The sequence below is a fragment of the Phocoena sinus genome, chromosome 11 (genome assembly GCF_008692025.1).
Source record: "Phocoena sinus isolate mPhoSin1 chromosome 11, mPhoSin1.pri, whole genome shotgun sequence".
Lineage (NCBI taxonomy): Eukaryota > Metazoa > Chordata > Mammalia > Artiodactyla > Phocoenidae > Phocoena > Phocoena sinus.
In genome coordinates this window covers 12,144,884-12,165,460 of record NC_045773.1, presented here as the reverse complement: position 1 = coordinate 12,165,460, position 20,577 = coordinate 12,144,884, and the positions used below count along the sequence as shown (strand labels likewise).

Genomic DNA, 20,577 nt, shown 5'->3' with positions numbered 1-20,577 from the left:
TGTTTGTTTTTTTGTTGTTAAGTTGTATGAGATGTTTATATATTTCGGAAATTAAGCCCTTGGAGAGGGATATATTTTCAACTTTTAAAAGTTGTGGCTTAAAATGGCATACAATAATTTTGTTCTTAAAATACAGATGTCCTTTTAAAGATTATTCTAAGATGATCACCTTCTAAAGTTTCACCTTTCTTTCTTCCCTCATTTACCACATAGACCAGTACAATTAGGCTAATATCAATTATAATGTTTCTTCAAACTGAAGCTGAAGAACCTCAAGGGGATAATGAGGGAACCCAAAGGGATTTGTAGTGTCTCAACAAGGCCAACTCCAGGGGCAAGAACTCCTCCCTACATCAACAGTAAGACCTGGCTCCCTTGGGAACTCTGGGGCCCTTTTATCCATTCCATTCTCCTCCAAAGCCTCCAAGGTTTTCCAATATGTAAGAAATATTTACTAATAAATTTAGGACCCCAGAACTGGGTGAGCTCACTAGGAGTAATTCAGATACATTTGAGGATTCTACAAAAGAAACAAATGAGTTTGGTTTAGTTATCCCTGTCTATTGACTGAGTGTTTCCTCTTCATTCATTCCAACAACAAGGGGCTTTTAAGTGTCAGTTGATAAAACAATCCTGAAACCACTTCGCAGAGTTACAAAATGGCAGTTCCTAAAATTTGAACCCATAAACCATTTAGGCAATTCATCAAATCTCCAATGACTGAATCAAACTTCAGATTTCTTTATAAACGCTCTGCCTACATTTGTCCTCCTCTGTCCCACAGCAATCTTTCCAACACACAGCAATCTTCATGCTCCTCCACAACCAGGCCCCCTCCCCAACTCTGGCACACACATTTCTTCCTAACGATAATGCTCCTTCTGTCAGGAGCCAAATATATGCAGTGGTCAAGGGAAAAGAGGCAGAGGTTCCGTTCCCACCCTTGCCTTGGGGAAGAAGGAAATTAGTTTAAATAAATGATATGGTGATTTAAAAAGAAATGAACAGTGGAGAGACAGAGTCTGTTTCTCTCACTGGAGCTGCTAGTGCTTTTAAAATATTCTGTCACCTGTGTCGGTTCTGTGAAATAATCGTCCCACCTGTCTGACCTGATGTCTTGCTTTAGTCCTCACTACCTGGCTAATAATGCCTAGTGCTTCCATGTGTTGAATGCTTACTATGTACCAAGACCTGCACCAAATATTTTACAGGCTTACTCTTACTTAACCAGCACAACCCTTTGGGATAGATACTGCTATTAACCCTACTTTGTAGCCAAGGAAACTAAGGCTTAAAGAGGTAAAGTGACTTACCCCAGAGGGACACAGTTCCTAAATTGCAGTGCTGGGATTTAAAGCAGTGTCAGCCTGGTTTCAAAGTTCATACCTTGGAGTCTAACTCAGTTTCTTCTTAGCTGGGCTTAAAAACCATTCTCATGAAGTCTCTTCCAAAACCTGGAGGCTGTTAGATATCTTGCCCCCTGGGAAAAGGAACTCCAAACCACCAAGAATTGCTTCAACTGCTCCCCAGGACCTACCTCTGGAAAGCCCCACCGTGCAAGGTACAGCATTGTTTCCCCTCCTCTCCCAGAAAAACCTAAAGGAGACTCCCTAAGAAACCTGTGTTTTGTCTTTCCCTGATCATTCAAGTTCTGTGTTTCTACCAGAGGCCAACCTTCTTTCGGACAAACTCCAAGCTACATGTAATCAGCATGAGAAAGGGAGGAAGAGACAAAAGTATGGCTCTTGAGAAAGGTTCTAGACAAGTTATTTTGAAAGTTTTTAAATCTTCTTTTACAGGTAGCACCCTCCCACTCTAGTTGCAATGGGCCGTTTCCTATAGCTGTCCTTCTACTCTTCACTTACCTTCTTCCCTAAATCCTAATATCTTCTTTCCCTAGAGCATTCTAAGGCACACTGTGACCCACTGGTATTTATATGACAGTTTCAGGATAATATAGAGTAAATGGACATATGAGAGCATCAAATATTTATCAGACATCTATGAAAGACACCAAGAAATGCTATAGGAATCAAGATATAAGATTATTGTTAAATTTCTACTATGTTTTCAAGGAATTCAAAATATGATTCTATAATAATGAATGTATCCGTCCTAATTCCCCAGAAGTTCTAAGCTTGGACATCATGAGGAAATGTCACCACATTCTCTTGCGTGAAGTTGCTTGGCACTGAGAGGTTAATAATGCTCTAGCTTAAATCAGATCCCCCAGTAACAAGCACCAAGGGCTTCTCTGGAGTCTGGCTCTAAGCTGGCCACTTGGAAGATGAAACTCAGGTTCATGAGCAGTTTCCAAAAACCCATCTCCACCTTGCTCTCTGACACCCCCCTCTCCAAACAGACTATATTCTCAGCCCTCCGCTTATTCGAACACAACTTTCACACCTAACAAATCAGAAAGCTGTAATTACAAAGTTTCAGAGACGTTTTCTGAAAGCCTCCCTAAATAAGAAGCTGCTTCGCCGTTCATTTAAGCGCCATAATAATACTCTCTTTCCGCGGCAAGGGCTCAGACCAGTTCCGCGTGCACGTACACCCAGGCATGTATACCCAGGCATGTACACACAGCACAAGGAATCGCCATTCATTTTAGGAGGAAGGGTCAGATTTCATACTGAGACTTGGTTCTGTCGGGTTGAATTTTATCTGCTTCTCAGTCCCCGGAGCCCAAGTTCTACGTTGCACAGAGATCTGGCACCGTTGTGCCTAGCTGGCCTGGAGCGTGAGCTTTTTTGTTTTTTCTGGTGTGTCTTTTGCTAAGAAACGGCAATGTGTTTTGCCTGCCTAACCCAGCCGCAGCCTGTCGTCCCCTAGACAAAAAGCGGCAGCCCGCTGCTGCCTGCAGCGGCCGCGGCGGCGACGCAGGGAGGCCGGGCCACCTGAGACCCGCGGCGCTACGCCTTTGTTGGGCGGGCTACAGATGGTGCCCCAGCACTGGGTTGAGCCGGGGGCGGGCGTGGGGGGCCGGAGGACCGGAGGGGGAGGTCGCGAAGGGGGTCGGGAGGGAGGGGAGGAGACCGTGGAGCAGCCAATCGGAGTGCAGCCCATCAGCTGACCGCTTTTGCTTACACCAGGTGCACGCCGGCTGCGGGGAGCACAAAGCCGGGCGCACCGAGGGCGCCGGCAACAAGCCGGCGAGCTAGGCGAGGCCAGTGCGTCCGCGCCTGCAGCGCCCTCCGGGCGGGGAGACGGGCCGCCGGCGTCAGCCCGGGCAGCGGCATCCGCGCGGTGGCGTCCCTAGGCGCCCCGGACGCCGTCCTCCGGACCTGGACGCTCGCTGCCCCGCCCTCTGCACCCCACTTCTGCCTTTTTTCCCAATCCTGACTGCCCCTGCCCCGGCCCCCGAGAGCCGGATTGAGCCCAGGCCCGCGCAGCAGCTGTTGCTTGTGTGGCTGCCTCGCCTCCTGTCTTGGTGTTCTGCCGGGAGCCCCCCAAGGAGCCAGTGCCTGTGGGTTGGGAGGGAGGCGCCGCTCAGCCGGTCCTCCTCCTCCTCTTCCTCCTGCTGCCACCGCCGGTGCCTGGTCCGTGCGCACCCCGACACCCCCGCCAGCCGGGCCTCGGGGTAAGTGCGCTTGCCTAGCCGGGCAGCGGCGGGAGATGTGGGCGGCAGCGAGGGGAAGTCGAGGCAAACTTGGCGATGCGGCGGGCCGGAGAAGGGTCTGGGGAACCTGGGACAAGATCGCGGGCCTAAGGGGTACGAGGGGGCGCGGCTCATGAAACTGGGGAAAATGACGAAGTCGGGGAAACCGGAATCTAGTGACCTCCTTACTGAAGAAAATCACTGGGGTCGGGGAGAACGATACTTCGGAAGGAAGGCCGAACAGAAGCGAGCAAAAGGCATTAACAGGAGGCGAGCCTGCTAGATTTCAGGGACCGACGCGGGGGAGGGTGATGCCCGGGTATCCGGAGGAAGGAGGGCTGCTGGAATGTGAACTGGGGAAGGCAGCCGGAGCCAGAGAAGAGCGCGGAGAGGGGGCCCGGGGAGTTGGAAAGAGGACTAAGAGAAGGGGAAAGAAGGTGGCAGGCTGTGGAAAGAGAAAAGAGGAAGGATGTTTTGGCGGTGGCCTTGTAGGTAAAGAAAGGGACAAGGGGCGTAATTCACAAAGCATCGAGTGTACTGAAGTCAGGGTATTGGGGAGAATTGCTCAACTGTCGCGCGGTCGAAGTGGGGAAAAGACCTCATCCTACACGTTTTGAGTCCAGAAGGGGTGGCAGCCTCAGGAGGCTTGCCAAGGATGCTGAAATGTCAGGGAAGCCTCGGTCCGCTCGAGGCACGGAGCCGGTGCTGGGTTCCCCGCGCGGCCGGGGTCGATGGCGAGGAAAGTTTGCCAGCGAGTGTCCTTTGTGTTGCGTGGAGAGGGGTGTGGGCAGCCGCCGACTCGGCACTTCCCAGGGCCCTGCAGCGACTACCTCCGCGGAGGGGAGTCCCTGCTTGGCAAGCCCAGGTAGAGTGGAAAGATCGAGTAGATGGAGGGGCGCGGCGCACTGGGGACTGGTGGGAAAACCCGTCCCAGGACGGTTGTGAGGGAGCCGGCCTGCCTACTCGCACTTGGAGGTTGGGCGGTGGTACCTGCTCTGGGAGACAGAGGGGGACCTTGACTGCTGGGTTCACCGCTGTAGCCACAGTGCCTGGAACTGAATGAATGAATGAATGACCGGGGTGAGAATGGTTTTGAGGCATTCGAACCACAGAGGAAAAGGCCACGGGTCCAGGAAAAGAGACCCTTTTCTAAATCTCATGCCACCATTAGCATTAGCATTTTCACTCCCAGACCCAGAAAATAAAGAAAAAGTGGAATTCAGTGAGGGGACAGGTATTACTGACTTGAGCTGTTGCTTGAGCTGTTGCTTGTAGGATTTTTTTGAAAGACAGGCCACGATGGTATAAAGAACTAATATTACCCGAATATGCTCATTACTTCATTTTTAAGAGCTAGGACTGGAGAACTGGAAAGTTCAGGAAGGTACTTGGATCAGTGTTAAGTCTAGAGTAAAAGTGGTGGTGTTGGCTCCAGGGCCATGTGTGTCCCGAAGTCTCTGATTCGCATGCAAATGTGAGCGAATCCTGGCAGATGTCTGGCCTCATCCATTCACATGAAGGAATTTGAAAAGACAAGGAGTCTTTAGTTAACAATAGACCTTAAGAAAATGGAATAAAGGCGCACTGAGTTTTTCTCTTTGGGAATTCCAAGGCGTGCTGACACCTTTATTCAGGAGCCAAATTCCCTGAGTGCTATTGTACTGAAAGCCTCAAGTCCTGCTTGCTCTTTACCTGGCTGTGTGTTTTTGTGCAATTTCAAGCTGGATGTTCTGAACTAGTGAGCAAAATGGTTATATGAAGCAGACAGTAACTTAATTTCACTTCTGGTGGTTTCAAGTAATTTCTGAATTGACCCTTCAACTTTTATTTAGAGTTTCTTCTCTTTTTCTTTTAGTAATCCTACCTCCTGCTCACATTTGCTCTCCATCCTCAGAAATATACAATATAGGAGAAGATAGTTGTAGGCGACTAACAGGAAGGAATCTCTCATTAGAATGTCCATAGTCCAGTCAAAATCATTTTAGTAACAAGCACCAAACTTGTAGAACTGCAGGTGATGAAACCATCACGTTCCTGGTCACCTGAGGGATTTTCGGGTCACAGGACAGAACAACGAATAGCGAGGCAGTCATGCAATAGACCCCAAAACAGGGACATTTCTGCCTTGTCTAAGAGTAGCTAATAGACCACTGCACTGCTCACCTCCTGGCACTGATCAACCGGTGAACAAAAGGCGGGCAGTGTGGGCCACACGTGAGTCCCAGGGATTATACCTACTGACAGGCCAGCCCAGTGGCCTCTTCTTTTGTCAGTCTCAAACACTGTTGAAGGGAAAAAGAACCTATTCACTGAACAGCGTTTGCCACTGTATGCTATATATTCACTGAAAGGGACATTAAAATACAACCAAAAAAACCCACAAAAAACAAGACAACATTGTTTTGAGGACTCAGTGGGGTGGGGGTGGGGGGATGGGTAGCAGATGTTAGTCTGCTGTTTTACATGTTTCCTTAAGTTATTTTCGCTGGTTCAGTGACTTTTTTACACATAAAGCAGTACTTTCCCAGGAGGGGAAAAATGAATTGAGTCAAATTTAAGTAAGAAAATGTTATAGCCAAGACTACATTTTCTGTCTTAGAGCTATCTAGAAGTCAGAAAGTAACAAATCATTATAATAAACTCTTACGTGACTTAAGCCTGGGATTTTGTCTTTATTATGGACTTGAGGGCTACCTGTACAATGCAGTTGACATTTCTAAACTAGGCAATAAGCCATTTTATTGTAAAGTTATCATCTAGGTATTTTTGAAACAAATGTAAGTTTAAAATGACCAAAGCCTCATATTTTGTGAGAACTTACTTCGGTTGTTACCTGCCTGTGTGAGATCTTTGTTCTGCAAGTCTAATGAAAGGGAAGATTAGGACTTACTCCTTGGTAAATAAAAGTAATAAAGTACTTATTATTAGAAAAGGATCACTCTGCTAAATAAAATCTTAGACCGGATCCAACTGCCGACTCTGGTTCTGAACAATAATATAGGTAGTTCTGGGCAGTGTCTGGAATTCCCAAAAAGCAGGGAAAAACTCAACCATTGATTTCTCTCTGGTTAGACCCTGCTAAAGTTAGCTTCTTGACCTGAACTGTTAGAACAATTATCACATATTCTAAACCAGTGACACTCATGGGAACAAACCCAGTAGGTACTAAAGAAAATATGTCTCTACAGAATTATAATGCTACTTCCCAAGCCAGTTGGGCATGATTATAAATAATTAGAATGGTGGACTTTTTAATGTCACCATAAATAAGCTATGAATAAAGTATGGTAAATTATAGGACCTGGGTGTCACTTTTTACTAGACTTCCATAATGCTTTCTTATAATTTATTTTTAAGCTACAAAATAATAGTTCTTTGAATGATTTGCTTGAGCACTAATGTAAGCTTGCTCAAATATTGTATTTAACTTTTCAGAATTATTATGCTGAACAGCTATTTTGGGTTAAGGCAATCTGGAGATAAAGCAAATTCCATTTTAGATTCATAATTATATTTTGGTTTGGGGGAACAATGTAAGTATCTTTAACTCATGAATAGAGCTTTGATTAATACTTTATTCAAGATGAAATTATAATTATATAGATGAAATCAGAAAAACATGTATTCTCTCTTGTTTTGGCTCAAAGTGCAGAATAGAGACAAAAGTTAAACCCTCTATGTAAAATCCAATACTTTAGTGACCAAGGGAACCATTCATTCTACAAGTCTTCTTAAATGAAGTTTGCCTTTTAAATTTTCTTGTTTTACTTATTTTATGGATACATCACTGGATGTACCATCCAAGTCTCAAAACATTGACAAATGAATAATAAATTGTTTACTGACATTAAAATTACAATACATGATAAAATAATATAGTATATATTTTCAGACTTTATGGCCACCCTATAGAAGTGTTAAGCATATTATTCAATAATTAAAACACATGCCGTTTTATGTTAGAGGTTTTTTTTAAGAAACAATATGCAGGCTTATATATTATTATTCTTATTTTTACTTTTTGAATATTTCCAAAAGGTCTAACAAAGGTAGGATATTATTAGCAGTTTTATCAGTTATTTGGTTGGTAACTAAGCTAACTAGTCATAGCCAGTTGATCTTAGATCAGCTTCTTAACCCCACCAACCCTCAGTTTCCTCATTTGTATCGTGACAAGGTTGGGAGAATAGGGTTGGAAGGACTAACTACCATAATTAGTGAGATTGCTAAAAGGTTTGTGGAAGCTGTGTGTGTCTTCAATACCACAACTGACATAAACATTTAACTTGGATGGAACCATTACACTTAATATATGAAAAGTCATCCTGAGATGCACAGAAACTAGGCTTAAACTTGCATTGATACAGACTGGAGGTCTGTCAGCTCTGATTTGACGGTACCCTCCAAAGATGCTGCTGCCTTGACTTACAACATTTAGTTTTGAAAACTGTGTTTACGATGGCTTATTGCCTTCCATTTACACTCTTCATAGCTCAGGGTTGAAATGTTATTTGAAAGCTCTGATTAATATAAATGTCTTGTAATTTTCTGGCCATCCTAGCTCACATCTATTATACCCCTGGCAGACATGTGGACTCCACAACTGCCCCCTCATTTGTATATGAAACAGACACACTGGTGGCATTTTTTTGGTTACCATAGTTACATTAACAATATACACATGACCTGACATACTTCTTCGTGAAAGGTTTTTGTTGCAAATATTATGTTGACCTGAGAGTAAAGGACAACTATCTAAAGTTTGAGGCATACATAGATTAATCTGTTGTCCATTTCCGGAGCCACCATTTCAATCATGGGAGAAGAGCCATCCTACAGTGAGCTCCAGGAAAAGGCAATCGCAAGACTTTGACTAGCAAAGATGTCCAAGGGAGGCATTTCCAACAATGCTTAACCTCTACAGGAGGATGTCTGTTACATATTCATTTCAAAATATTTGCTTCTCCTATTCATGACTGCCCTTTGTGAGATAATGTATCAGCATAGTCATTTTTGGTCCATACAGGGGAAAAAAGGACAGCATCTATCTCAGTAAGACCTAGGGGACAAAAAAATCAATCTGCGCTATTAAGCAGTAAGCACAAAGAGAGAAGAATCTTCATTTAGGAAAACTAAAAAAGCTTTACAAAGAAAGAAAGATTGCTTAATTGGTTTCACGCCTATAATTTTCCCCTCTAGAAAAAAATGTTAGCATGGCAATAAAGAATATCACTAACCTGCACTGTTATTTCACAATAGTAATAAGTCTTAATTTGCATCTATAATAATCACTGTAATCAAGTACTGTACAGAGACTCAGGAAGGCACAGGCTCATTTCCCAGCTCTGACACCAATGACTGAATGTGTGACCTTCTGGATGTCCTGCATCCCTCCTGGTGCTTGACGCCCCTATCCGAGTTGTGTTTTAAAGGATCCAGGAACACTGGTAGGTATTTCTAGTATTACCACTGCAAAGAATTTGATTTCTGCCCTATACGTCATGATGAAATGGAGAGCTAAAGGTCTGGGGGACACGGCAAGGTGATTTTTCTGGTTCCTAATCCCACAACTGAGATATTGTTTTGTTCTTTTAAAAATTTTCTCCCCCTAATAGGACAATTCTCCACCACCTCACTTGGACTCTCTTGAGGGAAAGAATTTTACTTGGGATATAGGAAGCTGCTTAGGATTACAGAACCCTTGCACACTCAGTAAATACATACTGACCACCAGCCATGTACCAGGCATCATAAGAGGGACTAACACCGCAAGAAATTAGCTTGATTTTTCTGCATCTTGTATGCTTAATCCATCATAAGCATTTTAAGTATTTATTGAGTGCCTGGTATGAAAAAGCACTTGGCTAGATCTAGCATGGAGGCTTTCAACTAGGGATGATTTTGAGCACCCCCCGCCCTCAGGGACATTTTTGTCAATTATTGTCACAACTGAGGGTGGGGTGTGCTACTGGCTAGAAGCCAGAGATAATGTTAAACATCCTAAAATGCACAGACAGTCCCTCCACAACAGAGAAGTATCTGCTCCACATGTCAGTCAGGCCAAGGTTGAGGAATCCTGCTCTGGTAGATGTAGCTCTGCTCTCAGTGAGTTTAAGTCTCGTACAGGTTACAGAAAGGAGACTGGCAAGTACAATAAAGCATGCTGTGATGGTAAAAGTGTGAGCCACAGAATCTGTACACAAGTAGGAGCCTTCATTCAAAGTTTGGCTGCCAGCAAAAGCTTTAAGAAACATTCTGATCAATTCCCAGAACGGGCTATCACCTGGAACAGCAGTGTTCAGCAGGAGACAATTTTAGATCTAACCTCATTGAACATAAGTGAGTTGGATGGTTGTCTGAAAGAGGGTAGACGCCTTAAGTTTGTTGGGAACTCTACACCGGGGATGGAGTTCTTAATTCCTTGTAGGACTCAGAATTCAGAGTGTCTTGAGTCGTTAGGAGAGGAGGCTGGAAACAGAACGAATGTCATTGGCAAGAAACATAGGGCTGTACAAGCTGCTTAAAGAGAAGATGTAGCTGAGTTGACAAAGTGAATAATGCCTCATGTTTTAGAACCTCAAATTCTGCAGATTCCTTAAATATGTATCTCGTTTGACCTGCCGCAATCTGAGACACCAAGTATTATCATTCCTTCTCCCTTTTTTCAATAACTAAGGAATCAGAGCCATGGAGAGATTCAGTGTGACCTTGGATGAGTCACTTAACATTTCTCTAATGTTTATCTATAAAAGAAGAGGGGTTGCAAGGCTCTTCTTCCTAATGCAAGTTCAGTTTGTCTAAGGACACATCTAGGGAAACAATGGAGCTGGGACAAGACCAGCCTCACTGCCTCTCTCAGACCCAGTGCCTTTCCCATTCACACCAAGGCTGCTTCCTGGACCGTGAAATCAGAACAGGTAATAATATGACAGTGATTCAGCATTGTACCTCTTGGGTTACCAAAAAGAGCAAGGATTTTTGGATGCATCAATTATAATGTATAATGTAGAGATACTTAAGCTGGGTTTCCCAGATACCTAAGGACTAATCAGACCTTCCCTCTAATATTTTATTTTAAGCTGACCTTAGAAGCTTAAAGAAATTCTGTGACAAGCTGGGAAGAAAGATTCATAGGAGAGTGATGCTAGGGTAAGAAAATGATATAACCCAGAATGTGTGTGCAGAACTGAGGATGTTCTGCCTAGAAAAGAGATGCAGTAGTGGCGTGGCTTTCTGCCTTTGATTTTGCTCTGTTCTTTGGCAGGGGTATTTTAACTTTCCTCCCAGAGAACGATGACCAGTGTGTACACACACACACATGCACACCCACATACAACAGGGATGACATACTAGATTCCATACTGAGACATTTATGTTTTTGCTTTAATTAAGACTGGCACATTAAAAATGAGCTTTGGGGAGAGCCTTCTCTCAAGATTTTAAAGATTTAACTACTTCTCATTTCTCTGCAATGGAGTAATGTTTTCTTGTTAGAAGGAAGACTGAGAAGCTGCCTGACTGCTCAAATTTCTTTTCATCTTCATAATTCTGTGATTTCCAGGATCATGAGCGAGAGTTATGTAGGACTTCAGCCATGACCTGAGAGTTTCCGAGACACTAATGGAATGTATATTAACTTATCCAAGCATGATAGAACCACTGAAGACTCTGGAGTGGCTATTAACTGGATTTCTCCACTTGTTCTTCCAGCTGATTGTAGTTCTTTGCAGGGAGAACTACACGTCAGGTTTAACCCCTCAAAGGACCAATTAGCTTTGCTGTGTCCCATGGGGATAGTCTGTCTCTGGAATCCCAGCTGACCTCCCGCACATACCCACAAACTCATCATTTCTCTCCTGGGAGGCCAGGTGAAAAATTTGGGTCTCTTCAAAACCATCTGAAGGAAAAACACAAAGTATGTGGGCAAATACTGGTGGGATAGTTTTCTCTTCATGCATGAAGGATAACACTGTCAAAATAGAACCCTAGTGAAGAAGTTTCCAAATGGCTTCACCCTCAGGATAGAGCAATGGAATGAGAGATTCACTCCATGCACATGAGATACTTTAGTTTTTAGGAAGAAAATATTATATAGAACTCCCAGATAGTATCCCCAGGGCCCACCATATTACCTAATACAGAATGTAGAAGCAGTAGGAGAAAGGTAATGCTATCCAACATTATTGTACCTTTCCAGTGTGCCAGGAACTATCTCACACACCTTACCCACATTCATTCATTTAATCCTTGCAACTACTGTATAATGTAGACACCCGCTTTACAGCTCAGGAAACTATCGCACAGAGCAATAAAGTAACTTGCCCAAGGCCACAAACTAGTGTGTACTCAATAAATATTTATCAAATGAATGAATGAATGAATAGAATATACATCTGTTTTAGAGGAGAGAGTCCTTTATTCGAATTCTCAGTTTATAGCAGTCCTGCTTTCTAAGCAGGGCACTTTCAAGAATGATGACAAATGAAGTCTGGATGACAGATGAAGTCTCAGAGCTGGTAAGTGACAGAGCAGGGATGTGAACTTGGGTCCGACTCTGCAACTGCACTGTTAAAGCACTCGGCTATGCTTCTTTCTCTTTAATTGCATCTATGAAACAAAAGGATTGGACTAGACTAGCTTTCATAGCCCATCTGGCTCTAAAAATTCTACAATTCCATTACCAAAGTAAGGTTTATGTAAAATAAAACATGATGTATATTTTATTACTTTAAATTTTAAAATCTGATATTTTTATTTAACCAATCATCATGGAGTTATCCTTTAAAATTACATTGGCGTTATTAACAGCATGTTTTTAAATTGTTTTTAAGATAAGTATTTTAAATAGATGAAAATGCATACTTAAAGACTGCATTCTCCTAACCAGTACCATCACATGGCATATTGAATTATATCATCATCTAAATTCAGAAGGTTTCTAAAAATTGAAAAACATCTTTCTGTTACACAGAGAAAAGAAGTCAAATTATTAATTGTGAAAAAAGTTACTTTGATATTTGCAGAGATAAGGAGATTGCTGAATATTATGAAAAGTATTGAGTGATTTTTACAAGAGCTTAAAGCTGCTAGCAATATTAGAAACTACTTGAGATTTGCTTCTAAATATTGTTTTGCTTTAAGAGATCCTTCTGGCATCCAAGTGATGCATCAGAACAATGTGAGTCCCTGCCATAGTATTTCAGGATGTACAATCCGAGGCAGGGCAAAGAGAGTGGATAACTAGGCAGGTCTTAGAGTGGGGAAGAATTGGTTCCAAAACTGCATCCTAGCTGTGGCCTGGAGTGATTTCAGTGAGCCTCAGTATCCTCATCTGTAAAATGGGGATAATAATAGAACCTGCCTTATAGAATCATTGGATTCATTCAATGAGATCATGTGTCTAAAGCCCTTTGCACATTTCCTGGACCAAGGTAAGTACTTAGTAAATAAATAGTAGCAATGGGTAGTAGTGGTATCATTATGTGGAAATCTGGCATTCTGACTGCTATTGTGTCTGGATGCTCTTTTGGAGGCAAGTGGAGGTATTTTAACAGACAAGTAGAGTCAGACTAGATATTTGAGAAGTCGATAGTTCACACCATTGTCACCTTTTATGATGAACCCCAAGAGAGCTTTATATTTGTCCAGACATGCAAGAAATCTTGAGTCAGCGGATGTACTTTGAAAGAAGTGGCAAACAGATGAATACATTAAAGCTTTTTGGTTTCTAGATTCTGCTTTGTATCCATTCTCTCTTTTCTCTCTGAAAATATTATAATACCCCTAAGTTGTGATTCATAGAATCAGATTTTCTAACCAGAGAGAAAAGGTTCAGTTCAGAGCTATCATTCCCCAAAGAGGAGCTGAATTCAAGACATTGTTAGAACTAACAGACCCAAAAGCTTCAACTCTCTGAAACCCACTGTTAGATAATAAAGTTGTTGAGGCATATAAAACTCTTAGAACAATGGCTAGCATCTTGTAAATGCTCAATAAATCCTGCTGCTACCACTGTTATTGTTGATTCTGTGTATCACCATCTTCATAACATTTATCTTCTTGCTTCTTGACCAAACTACAAAGCTCCTGGTTGGGAGCAGATTAGAACCCAATGCAGTGTAGCCAAGAGTCCTCCTGGGAACAGGTCAGTCACAAAGCAAGAGGAAGTACCAGGCAAGCCAAATCAGGTGACTCTTAAGAAGACCCCTGGTAGATTGACATAGGAAAAAGTTGCTATGATTTAGCTTCTATAGCCTCTACCCTGTTTCAGCTAGCAGATTCTCCTTTACTCATGAATGGGAGTGTTAGAATACAATTAAGTGCCTCATTTTCTTTGAATTCTTTGAGGGCTGGAAATAATAATTATATACAGAGAACCTTATATTCATTGTCTGTTTAATCCTTCTAATCAGAGCTTCCCAACTGGTAGCTGGGTGCATTTACAGGTAATTGGAGATACTGATACTCTTAGCCCTTGGGGAAAGCCAGTACCACCCAGTTAGTCACCTCTGGTTACCCTTGCCAATAAACAGCATTTTCTAGTGTGCTGAGAGGAGGGCATAGCAACTATTATCCCTGGTTTAAAGATAAGGAAAAAACCTGAGACAAAGAATTTGTCCAGTATCTCACAGCCAGTTAGTGTATAGGACCAGGCGCTTTTAACTCTGGTTGTCCTCCAGGCTGAGTTAGTCACACTGTCTTTGACTTTCCCACATTTCCCTGTCCTCACTTTAAGCATAGTGTGTTATCTTAGTTTAAGATTATTTATTCACATCATAGTGATACCACCCCTCCACCAAACAGCTCCTTAAGGGAAAGGCTATGGCTTACTCAGCCTTGAGTCCCTGGCACCTAGAAGAGTACTTGGCACGTGGAAAACACACTTACAAATATTCAGGGGATGAAAGAGGAAAGGGATTTCCATATCATATGTCTTCTTCATTTTGCCACACTGTTTCTTCTCATAATTAAAAAAAAAATTATTTCCTAAATAGTTTGGTAGAAATTAGTAGCTCTTAAACCTGTGCTTATACTCAGAGATGTTAATACATTACTATTTTAGACAGGTTATTATAGAAAGCTGAAATCATTTGAGGATGCTTTTATGTTATTAATGCCAAGGAAGTGTTATTAATCAAAAAGTATTCATTAAATGCATGTAGAATATCCAGTGCTATTAGCAGGGTGATGTGGAGGAATGAAAAAAGTGTACAAGGTGTTATTTCCATCCCAGATAAGCTGTGAGACTCATTGGGGAAACAGAATGAATAGAGACGAGACAAAATAATTAAGTGATCATCTGTGGAAATTCCACAACAACAGAAAAAAAGAGGGGCTCGGATGAGATGGGTCTGGGTTTGAATTTCAACGCTATCACATACTAGCTGTGTGATCTTGGTTAAAAGACTTAACTTGTCTGATCCCCCAAGCTGTGTCATCTGCAGAATGGAGGAGTGATACGACCCCACAGGGTTGCTCTGAAGATATGTGGGAAAGCTCTTGCTATAATGCTTAGAACATGACAGTCATTTACTTCAGTCACTTGGCAAATATTGACAGCATCACCTCTGTACAGATCTTTTTGTGTGAGCTGGGGATACAGTAGTGAGCAAAACAGATGAAATGCAGTCCCCTCCTATGTGGGGCTTGCCTTCTGAGGGGGGATAAAAGCATTAATCCGATTATCACACAAGGAAATGTAAAAGTATGGCTGTGTTAAGTCCAGTGAAAGAGAAGTTCATGAGGCCAGAATAGAACATTACATGGAGGCTTCTAAGAGAAGACCTGCCTAAAGAAGTGACATTTCAACCAAAATCCCAAGCGTAAGTGAGAATTAGCCAGGCAGTGGGGTGCAGGGGGGAGCTTTGTAAGCTAAGAGTTGGAGGTTGGAAGAAACTCGATGGGTTTGAGAAACAGAAGACCTGTGAGGCTTAGAATAGAGCAAAAGGGGGGGCCATTAATCTCAGACCTTCCTTTCCCCCTTCCTTGAAAGTACACTGGAGTTCAGACAAGACAGATTATTATGAAGTTCCGCAAAGGGGGGAGTTTGCATTGTGTACAGAAGGGATGGGATGTGTTGAATCTAGTCATGGGAAGGGGAAGAGAACAGAAGGCTTGAATTCCTGGAGAGAAGAATTGCAGGAGCAAGGGTTCAGGTGCCTGAGCTGGCTGAGTGGCATGCCAATGCCCTGACATATTTGGACTGACATACCAAGACTAAGAGCTAAAGAGTGAAAGGAGGAGAAAGTCTCTCCTTCCTTTCTGTGTGGTCTTGGGCATGTTACTTAACTTTTCCACCTCTTGGTTAGAGATAAAATGTATGTGAGAGTGACATAGAGTGTCTAGTAAGCTAATATACATTCTTTTATTTCCTGCTCTCCATTGCCTTTTTCCCCCCGTAATACATTTCCTTTTATTGTAGATGAACCCCTGATTAAGACACTGGCTAACTGACAACACATCAACTGTGTTGCCCACAGATGTAAATTTTTAAATACTAGTTTAGGGTTTTCTTAAAACCCTCTTGCTTGGTATGCAAATGTTTCATGTGTGGAATATCATTCTTGTTCCTGGTCTCCATCATGTAAAATTGCACTTAGCCGCATCTGGCCAGGTGTTAACGTGAAAGACGTGACTGATGTTGAGTGTTCAAGATCCTCCAAGAGATTTAGATGGTGAGTTATTTCATTAGGGTGCTAATGACCATAAAACCTAGTTGTTAATTGATTTGTCCTCCATGGAGAGATCTACTTTTCTGCCTGATCTCAATTATTATGGTTCATAATACAGAGATCGTTTCAGCACTGAGTTAGCATGCTGCCCCTGTGATAATCTGTTTTCGCTTCATCTTTGTATTGACATATAACTTAACTCAGACACTATCACCAAATAGTTATCAAAGGAGATGATGGAGATAGTCATTTATTTTTCAGTAAGATGCCATTATCCTTCATATTTGTACTGTGCTTTATAGCAGTACATCTCTGGTTCCCTGAAAACTTTTATTACTATACTACTTTTCTTTTTTTTTTTAATAGTAATCTTTTATTTATTTATTTATTTTTGGCTGTGTCGGGTCTTCGTTTCTGTGTGAGGGCTTTCTCTAGTTGCGGCGCGCGGGGGCCACTCTTCATCGCGGTGCGCGGGCCTCTCACTATCGCGGCCTCTCTTGTTGCGGAGCACAGGCTCCAGACTTGCAGGCTCAGTAGTTGTGGCTCACGGGCCCAGTTGCTCCGCGGCATGTGGGATCCTCCCAGACCAGGGCTCGAACCCGTGTCCCCTGCACTGGCAGGCAGATTCTCAACCACTGCGCCACCAGGGAAGCCCTATTATTCTACTTTTCTCTCCATGCCTCTTGAGATCTTCTTAAGTCTTACGAATTTCACTTCTCATTACCTCTTACTTAGTTTATTGAAAGTGCTTCTTAGTGGGTTTCCCCATATCCATTATGTTCCCTCTCCTGTCTTACACACAGCTGGTGGATCAATCTTTCTGAATTGTAGAAATGATCCCATAGTTCCCTGAAAAGACGTTTAGTGGTCCCCACTGATAATGAGATTGTGCTGGATATTTTCCATACCCCTCCAGAACCACCCTACTCCACTTTGCTTTGTAACCTGAGAATCAGATTGTATGGACTGTCCCAGTGGGTCCTCTGCCATCTGGTTTTTGTTGACTTCTGCTTCGTGCAGTAGCTAGCTCAGGGGTGTTTGGCCATCCTTTGTGAGTTTACCTTAACCTTGTCCATGCCTTGTAAATGGTCCCTTTTTTAAAATTTTCTTTATTCACTCGTTTTGAATGTACCTTCTGTTTTCTGCTAGGTCTCTAACCAGGATAATAAATTGAGAGAATACTTCTTAGTGAAGCATAAGAAGCCCTCCATAGCTAGGCACCATCCTTCTTTTCTGTCTTGATTTCCATTCCTATCTTAGAGACCTTGAATCTCATTCATAATGTAATAGTTCTGATTCCATGTGCCTATTCCGCCTCTGCTACTTTGGTGCCTTGACACCAGCAGTGTGCTGGTAAATGTTTAACAGTCAGCTCTCCAAAAAGATAAGCCTGATTCGTAGTGTTTGCCAATTTCTGTAGTGTAAAGTACACTCACCATGACCAATTGTAAGCTAACAACATGATGTCTGTAAACTTGGATGTGAAAAGAAATGCTCACAATTGGCTCAAGACACCACTGCTTTGCATACAACTTCACCTCCACTTATGACGCCTGCTTCCCCCCACTCCCCAACAGTGTCTTACACAGAAGAACTGCCCGGTCAGCTATTCTAATTCATTTCTATTTTTCCTTTGAAGGGTACAATAACCTAATTGCCAGCCACATGTTGATGGTAATACTTCTGAACTCAGAATTTTCTCATGAGTGCTAACATGGGTGATTGTTAGATTTTGGAGACTTAAAAGTTCTGAAGCAAAAATCAGTTACCTGTCCATATGTTATCCCAAGTTGCTGAAGCTTACTACAAGTTGCTTAATTCTCCAAGAAAATAATTCTCATTTTCTGGTCTTGTGTTCAAATTATGTCTTCATTATCCTCATTTAAATATAACTTGAAGTAATAATAAAACAACATTAACATATTTCATCACTATTATAACCAGTTGAACATTCCACATTTTAAATAGTGTACTCTTAAACCTAAAACTCTACAGAAAGCTTTTAAGGTGTATGTTAGTCCTAGAAAGATAAAGATTGCACTGCATTTTATTCTAAAATGTACTTTATTATGAAATAACCTTTTTATTTAGTCAACCTTTCTAAGAGATAACTTTAATTTTGCTTCATTAAAAATATCATTCCTATATCTAAAGTTCAAAAAGTAACTACAATTTCCATAAGAAAACTAGGGAAAGTAATAAAGATGATCTTATAATAGCATTGGATTATTTTATATTTTAATGCTTATGATGGCAATACAAGATATTTAACTGAAACTATTCTTTTAACTTTTAATTTAATAAGACACATGAATTGAAGAGAGTATAGAATGCGTTATGATTTACAATGCCTGCTGGCATTTTAATGTTCTCAGCTGTTCCTTTGCACCATTGATTACACAAAGCCTAAACTGTATAATTAAGAACCATCCCACTAATGTGCTCTGGTGGATTTATGGCATCCAGGTCATCCATGAGCTGAAGTACTCTGAGTATTGGACCATTAGTTTCGAATGCATACTAACATAGGTGAACACATTGGCATCAAAGAGAATCTATAATAAGAAACTATTTCAAATTCAGGGAGGTAGCTTTCACCTGATTTTAATTTACTAAACCAATTTAAAAACCAGATTACTAAAATCCTAATTAACTGGAATTCTTTTCCTCTAGGGTCCACTTTTAGGAGAAAATGGGAAATTGGAAGAAAATAAGTTAATAACCAAGGCTTTAGATTTTTTTAAAATTCCCAATATGAGTTCATTATCAAGGCCTTGAAGAAAAAATGTCTTTTAAAAAAACAAAAATTTAACTACCATTATCAAAGGCAAGAAAGTGGGTATTAGAGATTGAAGCTAAAAGCTTTCTAGGAAACCTTTAAATTTGCAAATTCCCTGAGCCTAATCTTCTGATTAACCAAGGTTTTACTTTACAGGTTAGTTTTATTCTGTGTACCTGGGAGAACGCTGCAGTGTATTCATGCTACTTACTGGAGGTCCCATAACATCACTGAGGCGGGGCTTCCCTGGTGGCGCAGTGGTTAAGAATCTGCCTGCCAATTCAGGGGACATGGGTATGAGCCCTGGTCTGGAAAGATCCCACATGCTGCGGAGCAACTAAGCCCGTGCACCACAACTACTAAACCTGTACTCTAGAGCCCGTGAGCCACAACTACTGAGCCCACGTGCCACAACTACTGAAGCCCGCACGCCTAGAGCCCGTGCTCTGCAACAAGAAAAGCCACCGCAGTGAGAAGCCCGCGCACCGCAACAGGGTAGCCCCCACTCGCAGCAACTAGAGAAAGCCCGCGCACGGCAACGAAGACAGCCATAAATAAATAAGTAAATAAATTTATTTAAAAAAAAAAGATCACTGAGGCAAGTGGTTCACAGAAAGGGTTCTCACTCAGACTGTAACATACTTGGGTTTAATATCAGCTCTTTCACCAATTAGCTGTGGGAATTCTGGCAAGTCCCTTGATCACTGAGCCCTAAGGTCATTTATAAAATGAAAATAATCACATCTGCCACCATCTCGTGCTGTGAGAATATAGGCAAAGCACTTCCCACGGTGCTGTTCCTCTTGCTCTATATCCTGCTCCGCACCCCTGGCCTTTGGCTATCTTAGCACTCTTCCTTAGAGAGCCACTGCAGCCCCCAAGCCTTCAAAGGGAAGGTTTGAACAGGCAGGCACACTTTTTGCTATATTTATCCTCTCCCAATGATGAAGAAAATCAGGTTCTTTGAGTCCTTATTAGAACAAAGTCATATAAAAATAGTTTAGAAAAAGAACTGAAACCAAGTTTATTTTAAGAGTTCAGGGACAGATGGCTTTATTTTGCTTCTTTAAAAAAGATGGCATTCTGTAGAAATACAATGTGCTTAAGGTCTATCAAACTGAAGGGCAAATACTGTCACTCCCTGAAACACTGCAGTCTTTAACCTTGAGTAGCAGGAACTTTTTACACTAAAGATATGTATACTTCTATATGTCGGTCTCCAAATTTTAAAGGAGCATTTCAGTGTGGAAGGGATATCTTCTTGACATTTTCTCAGTCTGAGATTTAAACAGCACTTAGTCTCCTATTTGGCAAATTCTAAGCAGTCAGATTCTTTAGAGAAATATCGCTAGATGACATCTAAAAGTATAGGCTCCCCTCTGAAGGACACTGGATGCTTTCATTTTTTCAATAAAAATTTTGTGAAAATGTCAGGTAATAAAGATTACTACTGGATATAAAAAAATATAACAAAAGATAGTACAGAACTCTCTTTGAGCAAAGAAAAACGCAATAAATATTCTGAA

At 41.9% G+C, this 20,577-nt stretch overlaps 1 protein-coding gene across 1 annotated transcript in view; it reads left to right on the top strand.

Annotated features, from left to right (window-relative positions):
* Positions 1-3,113: 3,113 nt before the first annotated feature.
* LRRN1 (leucine rich repeat neuronal 1) overlaps positions 3,114-20,577 on the top strand; it is a 39,513-nt gene continuing 22,049 nt past the window's right edge. Inside the window, exon 1 of the mRNA XM_032647561.1 lies at positions 3,114-3,583. The gene's annotated coding sequence lies outside the window, so the exon portion shown is untranslated. The remainder of the gene's footprint in view (positions 3,584-20,577) is intronic.